Source organism: Hibiscus syriacus, unplaced genomic scaffold (genome assembly GCF_006381635.1).
Source record: "Hibiscus syriacus cultivar Baekdansim isolate YM2019G1 unplaced genomic scaffold, ASM638163v2 tig00111338_pilon, whole genome shotgun sequence".
NCBI classification, from domain to species: Eukaryota; Viridiplantae; Streptophyta; class Magnoliopsida; order Malvales; family Malvaceae; genus Hibiscus; species Hibiscus syriacus.
In genome coordinates this window covers 563,404-587,952 of record NW_024063064.1, presented here as the reverse complement: position 1 = coordinate 587,952, position 24,549 = coordinate 563,404, and the positions used below count along the sequence as shown (strand labels likewise).

Here is a 24,549-nt window from a genome sequence, read left to right as displayed (position 1 = left end):
TTTTTGGACTTGAATTGAATTTACAAAATGTTTTTGGACTTAATTGAATTTATTCAAAGTTTTAAAAGGTTTCAAAAATAATTCAAAGTCCATTAAATTTAGATTTGAGCCAAAATGATAAAGGGTGTCAAAGTGCATCCATGCACCCCTGTAGTGCATCCATGCAACCTTGCAGTGAATCCATGCACCTGCACTAGTCCATCGATGCACCATGCAGTGCATCCATGCACTCAAACACCGAATGCAATTAGTGCATCGATGCATCCTTTGTGCATCGATGCATCAAGGTTGTGCATCGATGCATCCTACTGCATCCATGCACAAAGGCTGAAACAACTTGTAACGGCTAGTTTATTTGAATTTAATGAAGGGGTATCAATGCACCATGATAGTGCACCGATGCACCATGTTATGGGTAACCTTTTTAAGTAGAAAAATCATCCCCAAACGGCTCCAAAACATCCCCAATGGTTATATACGACATCAAACACATTCCAAGCTATAAATACAAGCTAAGAACACTTTAAGAAGTAAGATAACAACTATCCAAGCATTCAAACACAAGAGAATAGTTTTTCATTCTTATTTCATCTTTCTCTTGTAAATATTTTGTTCTTGTGAGCTCAATCTTGTAAACACCTACCTTAGAGAGGTTTTCTTGTTTACATCTTTTATCATTTTGTAAAGGGGAAAGTTCTAGCTTATCCGTGTAAAAGCTAGGGAAAGTTCTAGTTTAGCCCAGAAAAACTAGGGAGTTGTAAGGTTATCTCTTTGTCCTCAAAAGAAAGAACAAATTAGTGAATTTGTTGGAAAATCCTTGGTGAGGAGCTAAGGTAGTTGACGTAGACTTTGGTTTAGAAAGTCGAACCACTCTAAACTACTGTCAATTTTCTATCTTTCAATCTCATTACTCCCTAAACTCAAATACCGTGCCCCTCTTTGCAAAACGTTTCGGTTGTCGAATCGAGCTTCCGAAAATCCCAACAAAGTTTAAATAAAGGAACATTTCCTTTTCCTTTTATTCTTGATTTAATTTATGCATACTCGATTTTTTAGGTTGTTCTAGCAGGGTATTTATTTATTTTAAAATATCAGAATATGACATCTAGTTACTTGAAGATGATAATTTCTTAATATTTTAAAATAAATAAATACTACCTTTAATCCAATTCTGAAATTGGTGGAGTTATGCTTATGAGGCTTTTATGTATATTTGGAGCATCTAGATCTAAACGTGCAAACAAATTTACATGGAAAACGAGAAAAAATAAATCTTAATAAATTTAGGGAAATGTTGTAATCCATCTAATGTAAAATTAATCGAAATCGGCATAGAAATACATTTAACAATTTTAAAATCTAAATATGCTAAGCAAAGTGCAAAAATATTTAAACAAGTTAACTAATCATGCTCAATGATAAAAATTTCAATTTTAGTGGCAAAAATATACAAATGAAAAACAATGAACAAAATAAATATCACACATTACTGGTGCATAAATATAATAGAATCATAAATAAAATCATAAATAACATAAGGACCAAAATGCAAGATAGCAAAATAAGGGACTTAATATAATAAAAATATGAAACATTCTTATATATCTTCATGGGACTAAAATAAAATAGACAGAAACTAAAGTGCATTACTTAAAGGACTGAAATTAAATTGCTAAAAAATAAGGGACAAAATAAAAGATCAGAAAATTAAAGCAAATAAAATGTAAGGACTAAAAATAAAGAAAAATAAAAGGCATAAATTTAAAGATACATAAAATTAAATAACAAAAATAAAAGAGAAACAAAAATAAAATGCTAGTGTTAATTTTTAATATTTAACTCAGACCGTAAATAATGCTAGTCGTACCCCGGGGTGGGTCGTTGCAAGGTCGTACTATGGTTCGAACATAAAATAAATAAATAAAAAGTTAGCGGTTAGTGGTTAGCGATTAGTGATCAGATGTTAATAGAGTCTAAACCATAATAATATGGATCGTACCCAGGATTGGGTCACCACAAGGTCGATTCGAATAATAACAATAAATAAATAAATAAATATAATAATGGTTAAAATGTAAGAAAATAAAAGTTAGTGACTGATTCGAAATAAAATAAGCATAAATAAATGACTAAGTTGAAATAAAATAAACACAGAGGCCAAAACCATAACAAATAAAATAAAAAATACATAGTGATCAATATGTAAAAACACACTAAACATGGAGGGATCATAGTGTGATTTTTCCATAATTTAAATGACTAGAATGAAAAGAGACTCTAAACAGATGAGGACCAAAGAGTAATTTAACCCTAGAATAATGATTAAAATGTAAATAGGCACCTAAAGTTTGGGGACCTAAACGTAATTAACCCTTAATTTTGGTGACAAAATCATGAAGTTTACAAGAAATGGAGGACCTAGCGCATAATTTACCCAAAAGTTTAAAAATCCCAATTATTCATTGCCATAAACAGGTTGAACAAAAAAAATAATTCTCCCCCTTTTCCTCTCAACTTTAGCTCCTCCTCTCCAACCCTAGCCACCGCCGACCAAACTCAAGCCCCCACGACGTCGACCGTCGTCCCTCGACGGCCCTCCTCTCGGCCACCACCCATGGTGGTCCAAACGACCACCAATCTCCTTAAAACGAACCCAAAAAGCCCCCTTTCACTCTTTGGAATCTAATCTAACCGAGACCCTAAACCAAACTAAAACTCAACCCCATAAACGACTGAATTGGCCTTAAACGTGATGACCCTCGTCGGCCAGGGTCACTCTCCTAAGGTAAATGTATTATTCTCTCTTTCCGTCTAATGTTTTTATTTGAACAACAAAACCAAGAAGAAGAAAAAACTACTCAAAAAAAAAAAGAATGAATACCCTTGTTTAATGTTATTTTTTATGTTCTATTTCTTTCAAAAGAAAATAATGGGGAAGAAGGCCCTCTTTACAATCTGTTTCCTTAACCCATATTACATGTAAAATAATACACGGCTAGTGTTTTGTTGGTTTGTTTGTGTGGTTGGTGATGAGACCATAGACGTGGAGCAGGGGAGATGCTACTGTGGAGCAGTTGGTGCAGCTACAACGGGGGCTTTGAATGCCCTGGATATTAAGGGATTTTACTTTCTTTCTTTTTTTTATTATTTGTATTATATAGTAGTAAAAATTTGGTGATTACAATGTCTCAAAGAACATATGCCAATAAAATGATTGATATCGACAATATTAGGGCCATTTTCGATATTCAATATATATATATATACATGATAGTGAACAGAAAAGAAAAAGAACCCTAATTTTCTTATGCATTCAATGCCCCACTTGCAACACATTTAAACCAATTTGAAAACCATAGGAATAGTGAGGGTAAGGTAGGGCAGGGCAGTGTCCCTTTGCACTAATTGAATTGTCCTTTTATATGAAAGACACTCCTAGTTAAGATCCCTCCATGTGCCATTCACAAAAACAGCAGATGACTAGAAATTTTGATAAACTAAAATCCAATATTAAAAATTTGAAGACATAAAAAGGATTTGGTCCTAAGGCTAGGTAGTTAGCTTACAAGATTTTACATTCATTGTCTAAACATCTGGTTCAAAGAACCGAGAAGATACACACTTCTTAACATGTTACATATCGATAAAATGTTAGAAGTTACCCTAAATATTTTAAATTATCATATATTTTATATTTTTTTATATTTTTATTGATAATTTATTTTTCTCTTTCTTTATAATTTTATAAATTAACCCCTTTAAAATTTTTAAAAATTCGCTTCTAGCATAAAATAATCATTTGTCTTATATATAACTCTGACTCTTTTTTAGAGTATTCATGTCAAGCGTACATTGGTAAATGATAATGGGACATGATAGTATAATAAACTTTTCGGTATATAAAAAACTTGCAAAATTAAATAGGCATAATTCCAAAATTAGCCCCCAACATTTGTTAAAATAGTCATATTGCCCCCTATTCTAACTTTTGGATTATTTTGTCCGTTAACGTTTCATTTTGGAGCAAAAAGGCTCCTAACACTTTACAAAATAATTATTTTGTCCCTTATTTTTTTCTAGGCCATTTTAGCCTTCAATGTTTCATTTTAGTATAAAAAAGAATCATATTTTGAAGCATTAATCTTGTGTTATCTAAAAAAATTATCTATAGAGGAAGTTTTTTGCCTCAAAGTGAAACGTTGGGGGCCAAAATGCTCCAAAAAATAAGAATATGGGAAAAATGATCATTTAGTAAATGTTGGGGGCTATTTTTGGTATTATACCAATTAAAAATTCCCGTGTGTTTGAGAAAAACATGATATATGTGTGTGTGTGAGAGAGAAAGATGATTTACTATGTTAGTATTATTGATTTAATATTATGCCACAGCTGGTTCAAATTATGGTGCAGAAGAAGCAATGAAATTTGGATTTCATCTTAGAAAGACAAGTGATAGTCCAGTGTTTATGTGGTCCAAACTTCAAGCAATCAATAAAAGAGTAAATTGTACAAATTAGAAGTTGTAGGACCACCAAATGATAATTTCAAATCAACAAAAGTACAAAAATGAGAAGAAAAACAGAATAATTAATATTGAAATATTATTAAAGCAGACGAATAAAATTTGTCAACAATACCGGATAAGGCAGGAGAGAACTGCACTAAATGAATAAAATTTCATGTAGGCTATATGCATGCTTTTGTTGCACCATGTGAGTAACAATCAGTATGGGGATAAATTACGTATTTCAAATAAGAAGCAAAGAATACAATATAATATATATATACCTTATTACTTAAGCTTTTAATTAAGTTGGTATTATCATTAACATGAATAAAGTTACCTTAGTAGTTAAAGGAATGATTGTTATTTCTAGAGATCTCAGGTTCGAGCACTAGAGATTGCAAGATATTTGAGCGTACATTACCAAATGATTGAGAGTATTTAGAACATATATTATCACTTATAAGCACCCTAGTTTAATAATAATAATAATAATAATAAGTTGATATTACCTTTACCAATTAATTAACATTCATTTTTTTAATTTCAAATAGAAACCCAAATTCCATAGGTTTCCATTATCAGATTTTCTTATACGTATGATCCAAAGTTCTACTTTTATAGAATTCATCAAGTGACCTCAGTACTTAAAGGAAATGTTATTTTCTCTTGGGTTCGAGCAGCTGAGTCTATAGAGTGTGTATTTATTAATATATTAAAAAAATCTAAACAAATAATATCTTAGAATTAATCCAAATTATTTATAATAAAAATCTTGCCTTTATAATAAGGGAAGATGAACAAAAACCCTACCAAAATATTGAAGCTTTTACAAAATTTGAGGCATGGGGGAGTAAATATGTTTGGGTGGTGGGGTCTTTATATCACCATGATAAAAAAATAAAATAAAAGGTGCACTATGCATGTGGTCCATTTATGCTAACAATAGGGTGGACAAGATCTAGCACCATAGCATCATGATGATCTAGAGATGTCAATTAAGAAACCCCTCATATGCTTATATCATAATTTATGGAGAAATTATAGCCGTTAACATTGTCGCTCACCCCTCATATATATATATATATATAAATCAATTCCATTACATGTCCTCAAATTATTATTCTTATTTTGAATTAGTTCATAAACTTTTAAACACTTCAATTTCATCCCCAACCTATGACTTTCATTCTAAATAAATCCCCAAACTTTTTGAATATTTCAATTTCATCTTAAATTATATATTAATTACATCTCTTGTTAATAAAATCGTTAGCCATGTTATATTATTATACGTTTTAAAAAATAAACTATGGTTGAAACTAATTATATATTTGGATGAATTTGGGATGAAATTAGAATATTCAAAAGTTTGGGGGATAAATTTAAAATAAGGATCATAGCTTGGGGATGCAATTGAAGTATTTAAAAGTGTAAGAATCAGTTTAAAACGAGGATCATAATTTGCAGACATATGATGCAATTATTGATATATATATATGATATTGCGACATAATGTAAAACTCTTTTAATTTTATATAGATTTGTGATTGTTAGATGATTGAAAATAGATGTATGAGATTAATAGTAGGAAATGAAAATATATTTACTGGGATAAACAAGGAGTTAATCTCAGTCATTATTTTCACTTATTTAACGATCTTATATTTATGAAAAACAAAAAATTTACATAATCTGAGTGGATCTTAATTATAAACAAGAAAGTAATAACATTTATTATAGTACGAATACGGGGATATTATCAGCTCTAAAGACTATGGTTAGAGGAATCTTGTCATTTGGCCTTAGAATACTTTTACATGCACAAAAATCATCACAATGGAAACAGATCAAAGTAGTGATCTTACTTTTTCTAGTTAGGAACTAACTAGGTAGTGATAAGACTGGGAGAAAACAGCAGCAAATAAAACTGACAGAAGAAAAGCTAAAACATAATATATATATATTGTTGGATCCGAAATAAAAAAATAAAATTCTAAGTGACACGGATTAAATTAACATATATTCCTATGATCGTAAATAAATAAATTTATAAAATGAAAATGTATATCCCTTGAAACATGAATGGACCACAAACCTTCATTAAAATAAGCAAATGACAAGTAAAATTATTGTTTCCAACCCACCAAGTTGTTGGGAATTTGTAAGAATGGATAGCTGACCCTCTCAAGTAAAAACTTTTTCCATTAATAATATATATTTTTTTATGATTAATGTTCCAGGTCTAAAATTGTTTCTATTAATAATAATGTCTAGAGGTGGTAGTTGGATCATTCGGACCGAGTTTGAATCGATTTATTTTGAATCATATCATTTTAGGTCTAGACTATTTTGTTAGATTTGGTTCAGATCGGATCAGATCTGGTTCAGATTCAGTTCGGATATACGAAAATTCAATTTAGGTCAGGTATCGGGTCGGATCAAAATCAAATCAGTTAGTTTTCGGATCGAGTTAATATTGGATCGATTGACTTCGAGTCGGGTTAATATCGGTTCGGTTAGTTTTGGTTGAGGTCAACCATTAGATTTTCGGGTTGCTCTTCGTCTTCATAACTTTTGGTGACGCTCTTTATTACTTATAATTCAAGAATTTTATGTGAATATATATTGTCACATCCTAAATTTAGAACTAGAAGTTTTAGTCTTAATCAATATAATCAATAAATCTTTAAATCAAGTGTTTTATGTGAATATATAGTCACGGTCCATATTCAGAGCTAGAAGTTATTTTATCAGATATAAAAGATGGGTTTATAACTTAGGAAAAATTATGTTGAACCAAACTATTACTTGAAGTGATGATTAACTAGTTGTATAATATAAAATAGAATAAAACATACATCATTTTACTATTTATCAATGCTAAAAATAGATAATAATAAATAAATAAATAAATAAATAAATTATCCATTCACTTATACTCAATTATCAGGTTAAAATTGGGTTAAATTTCGATTCAACTTATTTATGGGTAAACTAAATTTGTTTTTATTTTGTTCATGTTACTTTCAGTTTGGATTGCTTTTTGTTCGGGTTAATTTCAATTCGGGTTGTTTTCGGTCCAAATAAAATTCAAGTCTCTTTCAATTCTATTCAGATTATTTCATGTTTCAGATTAATTTTAGGTTATCTTTTCCGGGTCTATATCATATCTCGGATCGGATAAATTGGTTCGGATAATCGGTACAAATCAAATTTGTGAGATCTAATATTATTGCTCTAATATTCTAATTTTAAACATATTTTTACTGAACGTGTACTATATCTTACCGTACTGCACTCAGCCCTGGTTATTTATATATTGTTTGGTAAATTAACATTTCCCAATTTATATAATTAAAACCCAAAATAAAAGACGATATTTTTATATTTAAGGCCTCTCCCCCTCCCAAACCACTTTCTAATGAGAAATAAAAAAGAAGAGCGTCTGAGCGAAGAGAAGGTAGCAGCTAGAGGAGGCATCCAAAGGGATCGCATTGATCCTTTATTATCCACAATTTTGGATCATGCCATCCCTTTGAATTTCTCCTTTGGTAGCTAAATATATTATTCCTCAAAATAAAATAAATAAAATCTGGAGATTCGACGGCTAACTCCAAATCAAGTAAGTTTGAGTTTTGCTTTTTACTGTATTTCATATATGTATTGTTGGGTACTCATGTGTTTAGACATCTTCTGCATGAGTTTTTACTTGGGTTTTGTAGGGTTTTCATTATGTGATAGAAAGGTAATAGTTTATCTTATATCAAATTTACACACACACACACACACATATATATATATATATATTGTTAGACAAATTGATTTTATTTGATATTATAAACATCTAAAAGCAAATTATGTACCTCGATAAAAACATGCCTAATCTTAATTGAAGGAAAAGAATACACACAATCAAAATTTTAAAACATATTAATGTTAATGAAGCCTTCATTTTAATAGAAGTCTTTTGCTATTGTACCAATACAATTGACAAGTTATAATAATTTTTCTTCAGAAAATATCCCTTATTTATTATAATTTTTCTTTCAATTCAGAAAGCCAGTTTTGTTCATAACAAATTCCTTATTGACAAGTTTTGTTCATAAAAAAATAATATAAAATTGAAGAATTAAATCCCATGATTCAAACATGAAATCCTAGATTGATGAACACTTTTAAATCTGATTTTCATAAAACTTAAAGCTCGATCCCTTGATAGTGGAGATTGGTCCCCATGAAAATTGTAGGATGTTATCCCATATTTGTATTTATTATTTTAGCAGCATGGAAGTGAAATAATGATAATGTGACCTAATAAACTTTCCACGCCTTGATTTTTAACAGTTGAATATTTTTAGCTCTGATTTTATTAAGTTAAATTTATATTAGATAAAAACGTTTTTAAAATATTTTTTATTTATTTTTTAATATAATAATTTTTAAATATATATCTTGAAAACATAACCAATTAAAATTAATATCACAAAAGTTAAAAGTTCAAGAATTTTGAAAAAAAAATAATGTGATAAGTTAACTGGAATATAATATAAAAATTATTGTTTTTAATTTCTATTTAAATTAAATTAAATAAGCCTTTAATTTGCTGGATTTTTTGAACTGGTAAATATGGGAAAATTTGAATAAACATGAATATGGAATTTGTTTGTGTTTGTTTGAAGTAATTATATTTCCTTGAATTTTATTTATTAATCTGAGGTTAGTACAGTAGAACTTCAGGATATGTATTGAGTTTATGACTGAACTTTAAAATGTTTCAATTATAGTATTAAATCTTGATTTTGGTTTAAATATAATATCCTATTTTCCCGTGAACTTTAGCTTTTGTATCGATTTTTTCACTAAATATTAAAATATTTTATTTTACAGATTAGTATTTAGTTTTTGTATCATTTTGGTCCTTACAGGCAATTGTTGAAGACTTTGACTGTCGTTGTTGATCAATCAATGACCACCATTGGTTGCTATTGGTACTTGAACGTTCGCATTCTACCTCCTTTTTCTTCTTGTTAGATTAGTTTTTTCATGAAACTCACTAAAAATCAAGGAATATTTTCCTAAAGGCTTGATATTATAATACTTTCATCTCCTCTATTAGTCATTGGATGAATCTAGTTTTGAGGTATATTGTTTGTCTTCTTGAAAGAATGCTTTGTAATGTTTAGATTTTTGAACAAATAATTCAAATCATTCAAATATTAGAAAACCCTCAAACCTTGAAAATGATGGATTTTTTTAATTCTATGAATTTTAAATAGATATTAAAAAAATATAAGCAAAACAATGGTAGAAGACAATGAGACAAGTTCATCGATGTCTAGGGTGATCATAAAAGATGATGGAGAGTGATAGTTTTTGATTATGACTAAAGATAAATGAAAAAAACTCCAAATTTGATGAAGAATATAATAAGGTGGAATAAAAAAATATTTTTGTATATTCCACACTAGCACGTGTTAACACCAAACAGTTCTATCATTTTATCGTTAATGAGTTGACGACCTAGTGTTATAATTGAATCATAGCTAAAACTCAATGATACAATTTACTCTAAATTAATGTTCGATGATAAAATTTATATCAAACCTAATGTTTAGTAATATTTTATACAAATAAACTTTAAATATTTTTTTTTGAAATAGTGACTAGTTATTTTTTAAAGATTTGAATGAATAAAAACTTACCCATATAATAAGTTTCTCTAAGTTTAATTATGAAGAACGTTAGAGTTTGACCTAAACTATGGAGTATGAAATCTATTTTTATTGAAATTAATAAGCCTATTCTACTATATGTTGATTTAGAGTAAGAAACATAATTTGAGTAGATTTTTTGTTATACAAGTTTTCTTTGTAATCAAGTAACTATCCTTATAAATATATACTACATATTAATGTTAGATGTTAATTTTTTCATGAGAGATTTCTCTTGTACTCTTCTATTTTTGATATTAGTGAAAATTCTCCTATTCTACTAGTGATTTTCCCGAAAGAGTTTTTCGCATAAACTCTTAGTGTTTATTTTATTGTTCGATTGCCATGTTTGACATTATCTTTTAACACATTGGTACCAAAGCATCTTTTAAACATACTTTGATATTTTGATATACCAAAAGTAATTAATAAATTTAATAATTTTTAAGATTATATTCAATTTGAATATATATAAATTTTTTGTAAGATCAAAAACTTAATCTTTCTCATTGTTTACTTGAAATATTTTGTCAAATTTTGAAAATAATTTTAAAACAAAATTTTCTAAGGGTTTCAAACATTAATCAAGTCAAAAATTATTTTACAACACTATAGTACTGATACTATAAGAACAATACCAAATTGTTCCTATGGTATCGATTTAGTATTGATGTTATAGCTTTAAAATCACCAAGTAGTACCGATATTACCTATTGCTTTGACAAAACAATATACAAAAATGGTACTGAAACTCCATATAGTATTGATACTCAATATAGTATCGATATTCCACATGGTAGTACCGATACTTCTCTTATGTTTTGAAATTTAACATATTCCAATATACAAAAAACGAAACTGATACTATCAGTAGTATTGATAGTACTTATAATTGTAGTATTGATACTGCAGAGAATAGTATTGAAACTCCTCTTGCCAATGACTATATTTTTGTATATAATGCACGTAGTATCAATACTTAAGGTTATAGTACCAATACTCTTGGCATATAGGAATCATTTATTATGGGAAACTTCATCCCCAACAACTCTATTAACTCTTATAACTACCCAAACGACTAGAATTGAATGAATATGTATAAAAAACAATATCCTAAGCATCATATAAAGACAAAATTAAAAGAATAGAAAGTCAAAGCATTCAAGTTGAGCCAAATTCTAAGTCAACTTGTACTTGCATTCTTATTTCTTTCATATGACACTTTTGTACTCTTTGTATTATTCACTCGAGTGTTCTATTTGTTTTGAATGGAACAAACACATTCCTTGGAAGAGTTTCTAAAAGTTTGTTATTTTTTATCTCTTACTAGAAGTGTTGCGCACTTAAGACTTTGGGGTACAAGTCTTAGTGTGTTGTAAGATTACACCTTGTCCTAAAAGGTTTGAAAAAATTAGTGAATTTGTTGAAATCCTTAGTGTGGAAGCTAAGGTAATGAGTGTATACTTCATTGAAGAAGTTGACATGCTCTAAAATTCCTTGTGTCAGTTTTCCTTATTCTTGTAAAAAGCTTTCATCAAATTTTTAATTGTAAATTCACCCCCTCTTGCATATTTGTTTGGATCGATTGACTCAAAAAATAGTATCCGAGCTTAACTCATTGGAAGGTTTAACCACCTCTTCAGAATATCCTTTGAAGAATTCAATCTTATTATTATCTATGACCACTTCATCTACTTCCATAATTTATGATGAGTCTCAATACATTTTCAAGCCTTCTTATTTCAATGGTACAAACTATTCATATTAGAAGAATAAGATTATGTTATTTATTCAAGATATAATTATTTGGTTTGAGATGTCATCGTCGATGGACCATCCATTCCTTCAAAAGTACAAGGATAACTTATTGTACCAAAGAACAAGTCGTAATGGACCGGTGAAGATCGAAGACTTGTTCAACTCAAGGCCAAGCATTCTCTTTTGTTCACTTGGCCTCGATGAATATAATATAGTGTCTTCATGCTTAAATGAGAAATAGATTTGAGATAATCTTGAAGTCACACATGAAGGTACAAGCCAAGTGAAGAATCTAATATTGATATTCTCACACTCAACTATGAGAATTTTAAAATAAAACTCGACGAAGACATCAAAGCCTTGTCTAATTGATTTGCCTCCATAATCAACAAGTTGAAGGGTTTTGGGAAATTCTACCCAAATGAATAAATAATGAAAAAATTCTTCATAACTTTCCAATATATTGGGAATCAAAGACGTTGACTACTGAAGAAGCCAAAGATTTAAAAGTTCTTACACTTGATGATCTCATTGGTTCTCTCCATACCAATGAGATAAGATTCAAGAAAGAAGAAGAGAAGAAAATGGAAAAGAAGAAGGTTGGAATTGCTCTCAAGTCTACAAAATAAGAGAGTGATTTAAGTGAGGAAGAAGCTTAAGAAATGACAATGTTTTCCAAAAGGTTTAGAAGATTCATTAAGTCTAACAAGGGAATAATATTTCAAAGAAATGAGGGCTTTAAGAAAGAAACCAAAGAGAACGAATACAAGAAATTGTGGCACATCAAATTTGAGTGTCAACTAAATAAAATGAGGTCTACCAAGAAGGCACAAAAGGCCCATGTAGCTACTTTGAGCAATGAAGAGTGCTTTGATAAAAAAGAACAAGAGGTATCCAACTTGTATCTTGTGGCCATTGAGGGATAAACTATGACAACCTCTTGGTCATCTAATTTAAATGAATATTCTTTTGATGAACTACAAGAGGCTTATGATGAGTTTGCCTTAGAATTTGAGATTGTTTTTAAAGCATAAGAAAAATATTTCGAAAATGAAATATATATTTTATCTAAGACCAACATTGAAATTGAAAGTAATATGAAAGATATGCAAGTCAAACTTGAAGAGTTTGAAAAGAAAAATCAAAATATCCATAACTTACTTTCAAAGATTCATGATGATCATTAGAAGGAACTTGGTGATCTCAAAGCTTGTTTTAATAAAGGTGGATCAAACTGTTTTTTAAAAGGTCAAACTTTAAAATCCAATTATGTTAAAAATAACATTAGATTATGAACATAGAAGTCCCAAAGAATCTCTAATGGGAAAGTTGTCAGGAGGATACGAGTCCCTAAAGGGCTTGTTGCTACTAAAGATAAGGATATCCTAGGAAAGTAGATAGCTAAGGAGACTAGATTATTGAAAATTAATACCTGACCCAAAAGAATTTGAGTACCAAAAATAAAATATTAATCAATATTTCTAGTCACTACAACAAATTTTCAATATGACGAAATTTCTAAATGAAGTTGCGTATAACGTCATAAAATATACTATAAACATGAAGTTTTTTATTTTCTTTTAGTGATTGGTGGTATATCTTCTATGACAATTTTAAAAAATGGTTATTGATGTTTGCCACTATATCTTTGGAGCAAAATTTTACCTCCAAAAAAATTAGTGGAGAACCTTTCAATGACGTTTGGACAAAAAGGTGACATTGTAAAATCGTCATTAATGAAATGGAAATATTAGTGACAATATAACTTGAATCAATGGCATTGTCAATTTGTCAATAAAAAGTTTTATTCGTGACAATTTAATTCATAATATTTTATAAGATATAAATGTTGACCAATGCTACAAAAAATATATTTAACATGACGAAAACAATTATTTGTCACTTATTGTTATATCTCTTATATTTTATATGATAGTTTTAAAAGATATTGAAAGATTGCATCAATTACTGTTTGACACCGAGAATAAACATAAAATAATTAGTGGGAAATGTTTTTTTGTGACATCTTGGATGCACCACTAATTCAATATCTTAGTGACGATGTTTTTATTAACACATTTTTGGATTTTAAGCTCATAATTTCAATATCTCTTACTTGTTTCTCATACTTATGCATTATGCTTTTATATATATTGTCGTAATTGTCCATCGGGTGGGCCCGAAATCGGGCTTTAACTTAAATAAAACGTGTTAAAGCTGCCACCAATCATTTAAAATTAGGTTGATTGGATACCTTAATTAACCATTTTAGCTGATCTGTGCTTTTCGAGAAATATATCAGATTTGGGATTCGATTACAGTCAAAGAAGGATTAGCACCCTTGTACTGCCCTTTCGGTATCAAATTAATTTCTCGATTGTCTTAATTGTGAAAATTAAAAGTTAAATTAAAATTTAAAATTCGATCTGAATCACTTAACTTTGATCGATTAAAATTGCCCCTAAAAAGTCAAAAAATGTTAGATTGTAAAATAAAAAATATTAATTAAATCAAAGAGAAGAAAAAAAGGTTAAATTAAGAAAATAAAAAAATAAAAAACTAAAAATGTTAGAAAGAGAAAATGAAAATGAAAAAAGTGTTAAATTTTAAAAGAAATACAAGAAACAAATAAAAATAAATAAAAATTTAAAGGATCAAATTGAAACGAATTAATATTTATGGATCAAAGTAATTCTAGAAATGAGCTGCAAGAGAAAAAACAAAAGGTTAGGGGACTAAATTGCAAAATATAAGAAATATAATCAGGATTAAATTGAAATAATTCAAAATTCAAGGGTCAATTTATAATATGTGACCAAAAAGAATTAAACATCAAAATTAGAGGGATGACAAAAATAATTTAAAAATATTGTAATTACACCAAGGTCCCCCTATAAATACCCCTAAAATCACAAAAATATCATTCAATCACATTTCTTAAAAAAAACAATATCTCTCTCTTCTAAACTCTCTCACCTCTCTCCTATACCCGCTCGAAAACCGGCCACCCTCCGGTGACCAACCATCGTCCGGACCACCGTCGACCGCCACTCCAGCCTCCACCCACGGTGGCTAGAGCACCCTATCCTTTTCATTCGAAAGCCATTGCCACCCCCGAGCCAATCTTACCGACTAGATCATCAAATAACTCCCCTCGGCGTAGATCTAAGCCGAAACTGTTCGGCTGCCTCACCTTTTTACTGACGGTGCCTTGAGTTCTGGTGGTCGTTCGTCTCCTAGTCTCTATTCTATCACAAAGCAAAGTATCCCTCTCGTTTTCTCAATTTTTTGTAGGTTTTTCCTGTTCGAAAATTGACCCTTTTAAATTATTCGATACAGGTATATATGGCCCCTCGCTGGGGGTTGTTTCCTTCATCCCCGATTTGCTTGGGTTCATTGTGTTCAGGTTGGCCGAATTTTAGGAAAATATTTATTCCCGATTTTGTTTTGATTTAATTGTGCTGCAAATTTTGGTGTTGATTGTTGCTTCGGTCAGTGTTTTGGGAAGTTTTCCCCTGAAATCGCGATTGAGAAAATTTGGGAATGATGTTTTGGTCAGCGCGTGGTCTTCACATGACGTCCATTTGCTTGCCGGTGGTATTGTGTATTCTAGAATGTTCTGGGGCTTCCCTGGTTGTTGACCTTGGGTCTCTTGTTTGTCCAGTTTAGTAGCCTGTTGGGTATTCAAGCTTTACTCTTTGCTTCCCGGTCTTGGCCTGCTGCGTCAGGCATGCCCTGACTTCGACCCTTACCTTCGTTGGATCGTGACTCCTTTTAGACTCAGACTCTTATTTGGCCTTAAAAATAAAAGGAAAATAAAAATACTAATAATAATATGTATATATTAAAAAACTATATAATATATATTATATTTCAAAAGCAATATAAGATGTTTTCAAAGATTATTTACATTATATATGTTTTCAAAAACCGTCTTTTAAAAACTATATTATATGTTTTCAAAACCATTTTTAAAACTATATATTATATGTTTTCAAAAAAATATTTTCAAAAACTATACTATAATCTTCAAAAACTATATACATTGTATATTTAGAAATTGTTATATATATTATCATATACACTAAATAAGCCCTTTGAAGTCTCAAACGAAAATGGGTATCTGTAGTTATCCTTATTTGTCCATTATTGTGTAACGAAAATAGGGCAAAGATAAAAAGACACAAATTTTCGTTTGGTATAAATGGACTTGAAAGCAAGCCTGTTCTTGTGAGGGTTATCGATTCCTGAGTTTAAAATCTGACTCAATGTTGTAGTCGACTCTTTTTATCAAATATCGATCTGAATGTAATCGAACTCGAATGTTTTCGTTAACAAACATTTTTTCTCGACTTAAACTATGTCGTAAATTAGGCTGGGAGATAGTTCATTGTTACTAAATCGCAACCAACCTAGGTCTTCTTATTGACTTAAAAACCTTGGTTTAAATTTCAACCAGAAATTAGCTCATCGCTGCTACCATACGGTTGATATGCCCTCGAACTGAATGGAATCGAACTCGAAAGTTTTCGTTGATAGATAGCTCTTCTCGCTTTGATCTATGTTATGAACGGTTCCTCCAAGTGAAGGATGGCTCCCCTTCATGAGTCTAAACTGGTCATAATTCTTTAGATGACTACCCTTCATGGGAAATTCAGGTGAGATGACTCCCCTTCATGGTTTAAGTTGATCTTGATTCTTTGGATGGCTCTACTTCGTGAGAAAGCCAATCGGTATATTCTTCAGGTGGTTCCCCTTCACTGGTTTAAACCAGGCGATATGATCTTTTGGATAACTCCCCTTCAGGGGAAAGCCATGTGATATGTTCTTCGAGTGACTCCTCTTTACGAGAAAGCCAAGTTAGGTAGTCTGTCAGCTGGATATCATATGTCGTTGAGTTGAAATCTGACTTGAAAACTTTAACTGGAAATTAGCCACTCGCCGTTGAGTTAAGCTAAACTAAATTTGTTATGAATTATCTCTCGAACCCGTAAAACCTGATTTGAAGTTGATTCTAAGATCCATCGATCTTTCTATAGGTCAAGTTGGTTGAGGTGTAGCTCCTCGCCGCTGAGTTAAGCAACCACCATCAATTTTTTTGAAGACGCTTTTGAATCGAGTATCATTGATCGTGAAGTTAAAACTTGACTCTAAGGTTACAAAAATTCTGTATGCGAAAGATGATAAATGTGATGCTGTTAAGTATGTCTAAGATATACGTACAATGAATTAGTTCTTGTTTTATTTCTTGGACAGAGTCTCATTCTTTGTGTGCTGGTCTTATCCTTGGAATCAATCATGCCCCAACATTGGCAGCTTCATGGTACATTTCTGAAATTTGCTCATTTCTTGGCTCAATCTAGTGATCTTGCGCTCCTGATTGTATGTATCAATTTTAATCCATATATTCTTATGTTTTCTTTTAACATTTGTTTACTAGAGGGAGTAAGAATCTTTTGCATTTTGGTTGATGATTAGCGACTGGAATTGGTTGAATCAACATCGTGGTTGACACTTCAAGATTTAGTGAAAGACCTCCTTAAATGGCTTGGAAGCTCAAACGACAAAGCCAAGGCTTCCTCCTCTAGTATCTCTAAAATTATTCCTATTCTCATGGAAAATTACTGGAGAACAAGAAGGCATGCTGCCTTTAAATTATATCATGCAACCTCAGTGCTTCTTGTGAGTTCTCAGCTTCTTATACTCGCAGAGTACTTTGAATTTCTTACATAGGAATCTTGACAACAAATCTTATAATTACTCTAAACGTTGTTGAGTTATACGCATCTTTCTTACTTCATTTCACGCTCATTTGGGTTGTTATTATCATCAGGGCTTGCATTTTTGTTGTTTCTCTTTTTTATGGAATGCTAAAGTAAAACAATAAACTCATACTTCAGGAGGGACCCGGCAGCGAATGAATTTATCATCATCAGGGGCTAAACTCTTTCTGGCCAACTCATTACTGTAGGTCTCTTGCCCCTTACTGGATGACCATCTTCATAGTAAATAGAGACAGTGTGTTAGATAAAGCAACCATCTGTATTGCTCATACTTACTTTGAAATGATTGGTTAAAATGATTATTTTTGTTCCTTTGATCTAGTAGTACGTCTAACCATGGATTTGAACACTACCTTCTTCTTCGCAATGTCAAGCTCTAGTTTGATAGAAACCACGACAGGAGGTTCGGGTGGTGGAAAGAGAAGAGATTGGAAACCTGGAGATGCCCCACATCATTTTAGGTCCTTCAACTGATTTTTCAAGAAACTATGTCTTGTCTGAGATATATCTCCCCTTTTTTGAAAGGTTTGGTATAAAAATGATATCAGGGCAATTGAAGCAAAGTATCAGTTCACTGAATATCAAATAAATAAACCAAACAAGTTATTTTCAAAAGTTATAGCCCTTTGACAAGTATCACGATCCATGGGTGATATGAGAAGGCAATGCGATTTGGTTTTGATTTTCATGATTTTCAAATAGGATGTAAACAAAATAGCGCAACTGATGCATTCCACTATAAGGCCCTTTAGAGAGCATTTCTATTTCAGTTCTCAGGAATCTTCAATTTGTTTAAGTTTTACAGACTCCTTCAGCAGAGATAGCACTGAAATATCGATCTAAAAATAAAACCTCTAATTGCCTTTGTATAGTCAACTATATAAGATGTTTCCTGACTCCATTAGTCCACCTTTAATCAAAATTTAATTTCAAGTCCGCGTTTATTTCATGCCTTATCACCTTTCTTTAAATTATAATGTGTTAGACTTGATGTCCTCGCTTTAGATTTTGCTGGGAGATTAATCTCGACACATAGAGACTAGTGTTATGATCTGAATGTACTCATATTCATAAAGTTATGAAACTTAACATTACCCATTACTTTAGCGGAATACCAATAATTAAAGGATTGAAGTGTTAGAAAGTCTTCAACTTGAATAACTCAAACGAAACTCACCTCATAAGCTCGGACATTACCACCATAGCTGTTTCAGACATTACCTCCGAAGATTAACAACCTACTACTTTTAGCAGAGTGCCCCTAGCATTGTTAACATTATCGTTCATTAATATCAAGTTAATTATTCGATTTTGAGATTTTTTAAGTTTTTAGGAAGAATCTGTTATAGTCTAGGTGTTAGTGAACATCATAAAATTTCATCTTTATAGCTCAATTCCTAAGCAACTGATCTAAGACAAATTTGTCTATTCCACCATTTCATTTATGAAAATTATGTATCGTCACGGAAACGTCCTTAACAGGCATGTAAACTAACTGGTCTTATAATGCCATGCATCAAAGATCCCACATCTTGTCTAGTTCCATACTTGTATGCATGAGAATTTTTTTCCTTTTTTGAGTAAAAGATATGGATCATTTTTAAAAGGAATTTGATCTCGACATATGTTAAAAGGCTATAACCTCATTTCTAAAAAAGTGCATTTCATTTTACTTGATATTCACTGAATTTCAAACAATTCTCTTTTACTCAAATAAATGTTATTTTAAAAAAGTTCAATCATATAAAAGATAAATTCAAACAAGACATTATTTCATAGGCAACACAACTCTATGGTAATAGTGATGATCTCCTATTCTCTCATCCCAAGATACCCCGTTCCTCGATTGCGACATTCACTTTTCAGATACATCTCCAATTGTACAAACATCCGCTTTGGGAGTGTCATTGCTTTCATCGAAAAATTCTAGTTCTTTTCTGTCCATCATTTGCTAGATCAAGGCTTTAAATTCTACACATTCTTGTATATCATGATCGTCCTTATTGTGATAACATCAATGATTGCCACCTTCGTAATCTGATGTGCTAGTATGTGGTGCAAAAACCCCCACATTTATCATTTGCCTCCATACCCAAGCCAGAGGTGACTTCACTTCGAAAATATTGGTTTTGAACTTCTTATCCTTCTCCTTGGTGATTGTATTTTCCTATTCTCTTGGTGATTAGACAGAGGGTTCTGTGCAACATTGGGTGATTCTAAATTGTTTAAATGAATCTAGTTCCTCCCACATTTATCATTTGCCTCCATACCCAAGCCAGAGGTGACTTCACTTCGAAATATTGGTTTGAACTTCTTATCCTTCTCCTTGGTGATTGTATTTTCCTATTCTCTTGGTGATTAGACAGAGGGTTCTGTGCAACATTGGGTGATTCTAAATTGTTTAAATGAATCTAGTTCCTATTACGCATTCTTTGGACAATCCTCTTAAAGACGAGGCAGTTTTTAATAGCATGGCATGGAACACCTCCATGATATTCACAGTGTACATTTTCATCATACCACCTAGGGTATAGGGACTTTAGAGGTTCCTTTGGACATGGTGACACCACATATGTGTCAAAAATCTATTGATAAAGCTCCTTATATGTCATGGGAATAGGATAGAAATGCTCATTTCCTCTTTCTCTCCTTGGTTCCCTCGAATCTTGTCTAAAAGTACCTAACGGTACAGTTGCAACTAGTTTTAATTTGGACATTGTAATGTTTTTGTCAGTGTTGAAAGCGTTGATGTTGTTGATCTCTCATTCTCTCTTCTTCATGGGATGTTTTCTACTTGACCTACCTCTTTTTGTCTTTCTGTTCTTAATGGTCATTCCCATCATCTCTCCGGCCATCACCAAATAAAAAAAATTCCCAGATGTAATTGTAACAAGATGCCCTAAGAAAGGAGCCTTCAGTGTATGTACGAATATGCTATTTGTTTTTTTTTTCATCCAAATATGGATGAACTAGCACATCTAACTCCCTCCCTCATTGTGAAGATTGTCTAAAATTTTCGTTATACATTTTCTCCATATTTGTAACATGGCACGACCTGGTCTCATGTCAGTTACATGCTTGTATTGCTTCAAGAACGACTTGTCGATATCTTTCCATGTTCTGATGTGTGAATGGTTCAGGTGATTATACCATCGTATGGCTGAACATGTCAGGCTCTCTTGAAAATAGTGAATCAGGAGCTGATAATTTCCGACATATCTTGTCATCTTTCAACAGAACATGGTAATGTTGGCGAGGGGTAATTGTTCCCATCAAACTTCTCAAAATCTGGGAGTTTAAACTTCGTTGGGAGAATCAAATCTGGGACCAAACTTAGTTCCAGAGCGTTATCTCTATAATAATTGTAATTTTCTTTAACTGTCTTCATTTTATCTTGAAATGCTTGATCTTTTCCTCTATCTTCTTTACTTTATCCTCCTCATCAATGTTTGGAATATGATAATCATCAGGATTATTTTGAGGGTTGGATACTGAAGCTTATGTTTTTGCAGCAAATGAGTCCCTTTAAAGTCCTGGTAAGATTCTAGGTGAAATAACTGATTACGGAGTAGGTGGTACAACCACCCATTCAGATGCCCCTGCTCCATGAGTACTTTCTTGATTCAAACCAGATAACTTTGCGACGATTCGATCAACCAAAGATTCTTGGCTTTTATTGATTGATTCTAAAGTGCTTTGATTATTCTGACTTATTTTTTTTTCAAGCTCCCTTTGTAACCTTAGTATGTTCTCTTTGAGTTGACAATCTTAGCTTCCATTTTCATCTTCTTTGAAGGAGTATTGTGAGGATGAGGTGTGTCTAATGCTTGAGGTGGTATGTCTAGTGTTTGTTCCCTTTTTGATGAGACGTTTTCTTTTAGTTAATGTGAATGTAAAGAAATGAAAAAAAAGAAAAATAACGCGAAATATGCAATAATGCTTGATACTTTAAGTTTCGAGGCACTGATAAAAAAATGTTTATGTCATTATAAATAATATTTATTGGGACAAAAGTGTTATTTCTAGGAGGTCAAAAAAACTCAAAGGTGCATTCTGATAAAGTCATCTAGACCCCGAATGACTTCTAATAGGTTGACAAGTATTCTTCCTTCATCTGTCACTGCTGAATACCTTGTTGAACCACTCCTTCTTCTCTCGCCAAACCGTGCAAGTGGTGTGCCACTTTCTGTACTTGCTCTAAGAAGTCTCGAATAATCATATCTCTAGTTTTCACCCTTTACTGAGCCTGCTCCAAACGAAAACACCATTGAAGTCCTCCATCAAAAGTAACTATATGGAACTCACTTGCCTGCTTCTTGAACTTGTAAAAAATGGCCTCCAATTAAGCTATAATTTTTCCATCATGTTCTTGCTTCCTTTGAAGGGACCTCTCCAGATTAGTTAACTTGGTCTTCAATCACTTGTTCTCATATGTGTTTTCTAAAAAACGTCTTTGGGAACTTTTTAACTTCTTTTTCAGTGTTTCTCTTTCATCTGGTCCCTCAAACTTCATTTTCAAGATGCTAACATTTTCTTTCCATTATTCGAAAGACCTTTTTAAGCTGGAATTATTCTGAACTTGCTCTTGATACCATTTTATCAAATCTTCCAACTCAAAAGTAGATTTTTTTTCTGTTCCTTTTCCAACATGTCCGCTCGATCCTTTTGAGTGTCGGCATCCAACTTCAATCGGAACCTATCAAATTCGAGTTCTCTTAGTCTTTGTTTAGATCCTCCTTTTTAACTTCAAATTCTTTCTTTACTACCTATAATTTAGATTAAACTGGTTTAAGATGGTCTTTCATGGTCTGAGTATCTTTATAACCTGGTATGGGAATGGTGTCATTCTTCCTTAGCTTCCTCCATTCTATATAATCCAAACTAAGCATGTCTTTAGCAGCTACAACATCTATACAAAATATTTTCTTCTATGACTCAACTACATCTTAGACCTTCTTCTTGTAGTTATCCTGATGGTATGTAAACTCTGATCTAAATATCTCATGCGTAATTGGGAAAAACTTACGTGCCCCATACTGCCGAAGTGTTAAAAGCGGAGAATAACCAACTTCTCCCCATAGCCCAAGTAACATTATGATTCTTGAGTCTCCACATCGATAAAGGATGTCACTATGGTCAGTCACGGGGCTTTATAGACAATGTCCTTATCTTGAAGGTGCATGAATACCTTTACCCATTTTCCCTTCGGAATGCATTCTAACCACTTTTGTGTAAGGAATTCCTCCAAATGAGAGTAAGTGGTGTTGAATCAGTGGTAATAAATCCCATCAGTCTTCCAGAAATGACTATGGATCCAAACCTGAAGAAGTTGAGTGCATCCAATAATTTGCCCTCCACTAGTCATTCTACAGTGATTTAGTGAACGAAAAATTTCAGCTAAGATTGCTGGTGCAGGTTTCACTTGATTAGGCAATTGTTCGAACAATTCCACCACAGCTACCTCAATATATCCCAATTTTTTTGGAAGATAACCAAGCTGTAGATACCTAGTACAAAAAGGTCAATCACCCTCAATTCATCTGATTATTCTTCATTAATTGCTTGATATGGGTCCAAGCAATTCCTTCTCCTTTACCTTTGTGCTGAATCTGTTCAGTTACCCACTTTTCATCTACCATTACAGCCTTTGCCAACCCATTCTTGAAAGGCTAACTTTTGATGTACTTGGTGTAGACATGGTCCATTCTGATTCATTCATAGTGTAGTAAAGTAGTATACTCCTCAATTGTGGACACCATGTCTTCTTAGTTTAATGTAAAACAATTGTACCCCGGATTCCAAAATTGCACTAAGGTTTGAATTAGGGGCTCGTCTATCTTGACATAGAGTAGAAGTGCGTTATCACTATATCACTAGCAGAATATTTATTTCTTGTCATTTTGCCAGCTATCCTAAATGCTCCACAACTCTTGAACATCGTTCTGTTTAAGGCTAACAGAAGCATAACCAACCAGATACGACACATAATTACCTTGTACACTGTCTCCCTTTTCCCTTTTAGTATTCTTTGACCATAGACAAACCTCTTCATTTTCACCTATTGCAGTACAACCCCTTTGTCCATTAATGCAAATTATTTGGGTTTAACGAATACTTTTTTCGGATCAACACTTCTTTGAATGATGCAAATGATAAAAAAACAAAGATGAAAAGGAAACAAGTTAGTAAGATGAAAACAATAGTAAAATACTAACGAAAATAAAAATTTCTACCCTACATGCTTTTATTCCTACCCCGACATGAACTTTATCCCGCACGTTAATTTTTGAAGAAGTCCTAACCGCATACATTTCTAGTTTGCATAATTTGAACAAAAAATAAAGCAGGAAATAACTCAAGCATCCTAGGTTTTGAAATGGAGTTTCGGGGTGGGTTCTAATTCCTTGTAGTCTCCCGGTATAGGTTCTAAAAAAGGTACCAGAGTTCTCCTTGCTGGTGCCCCTTGGGCTTGCCAGGCCCTCAATCCTAAGCCCATTACAACCTTATGTGGACCAAGTTAAACTCGAGAGGACACATTCCCTTATCTCCTTACGTAGAATAAATTCACCCGAAGACATAAGGTATATGAATCTCGATTGCTACTTTCTAGGCATGTACGGAGAATAAATTCTCACGAAGGCATTGCTTTCACCTCTACTTACGAAAGGGTTTAGAGCTTGGGTATAGAGCATGATATGAATTTTTGAAACACCTAAAATCATTAAAAAATAAGTACACCAATTTATATGAAAAAATAATCAACGGTAAATAATAAGGATCGAAAGATAAA

The 24,549-nt window shown here is 31.9% G+C and overlaps 1 long non-coding RNA gene across 1 annotated transcript; it reads left to right on the top strand.

Annotated features, from left to right (window-relative positions):
• The first annotated feature begins 7,945 nt into the window (after positions 1 to 7,945).
• On the top strand, positions 7,946 to 12,142 carry LOC120159013. Its single transcript, XR_005519308.1, has 3 exons — positions 7,946 to 8,129; positions 9,433 to 9,495; positions 12,035 to 12,142. It is a non-coding gene; the product is annotated as an uncharacterized LOC120159013 (long non-coding RNA).
• The last annotated feature ends 12,407 nt before the right edge of the window (positions 12,143 to 24,549 follow it).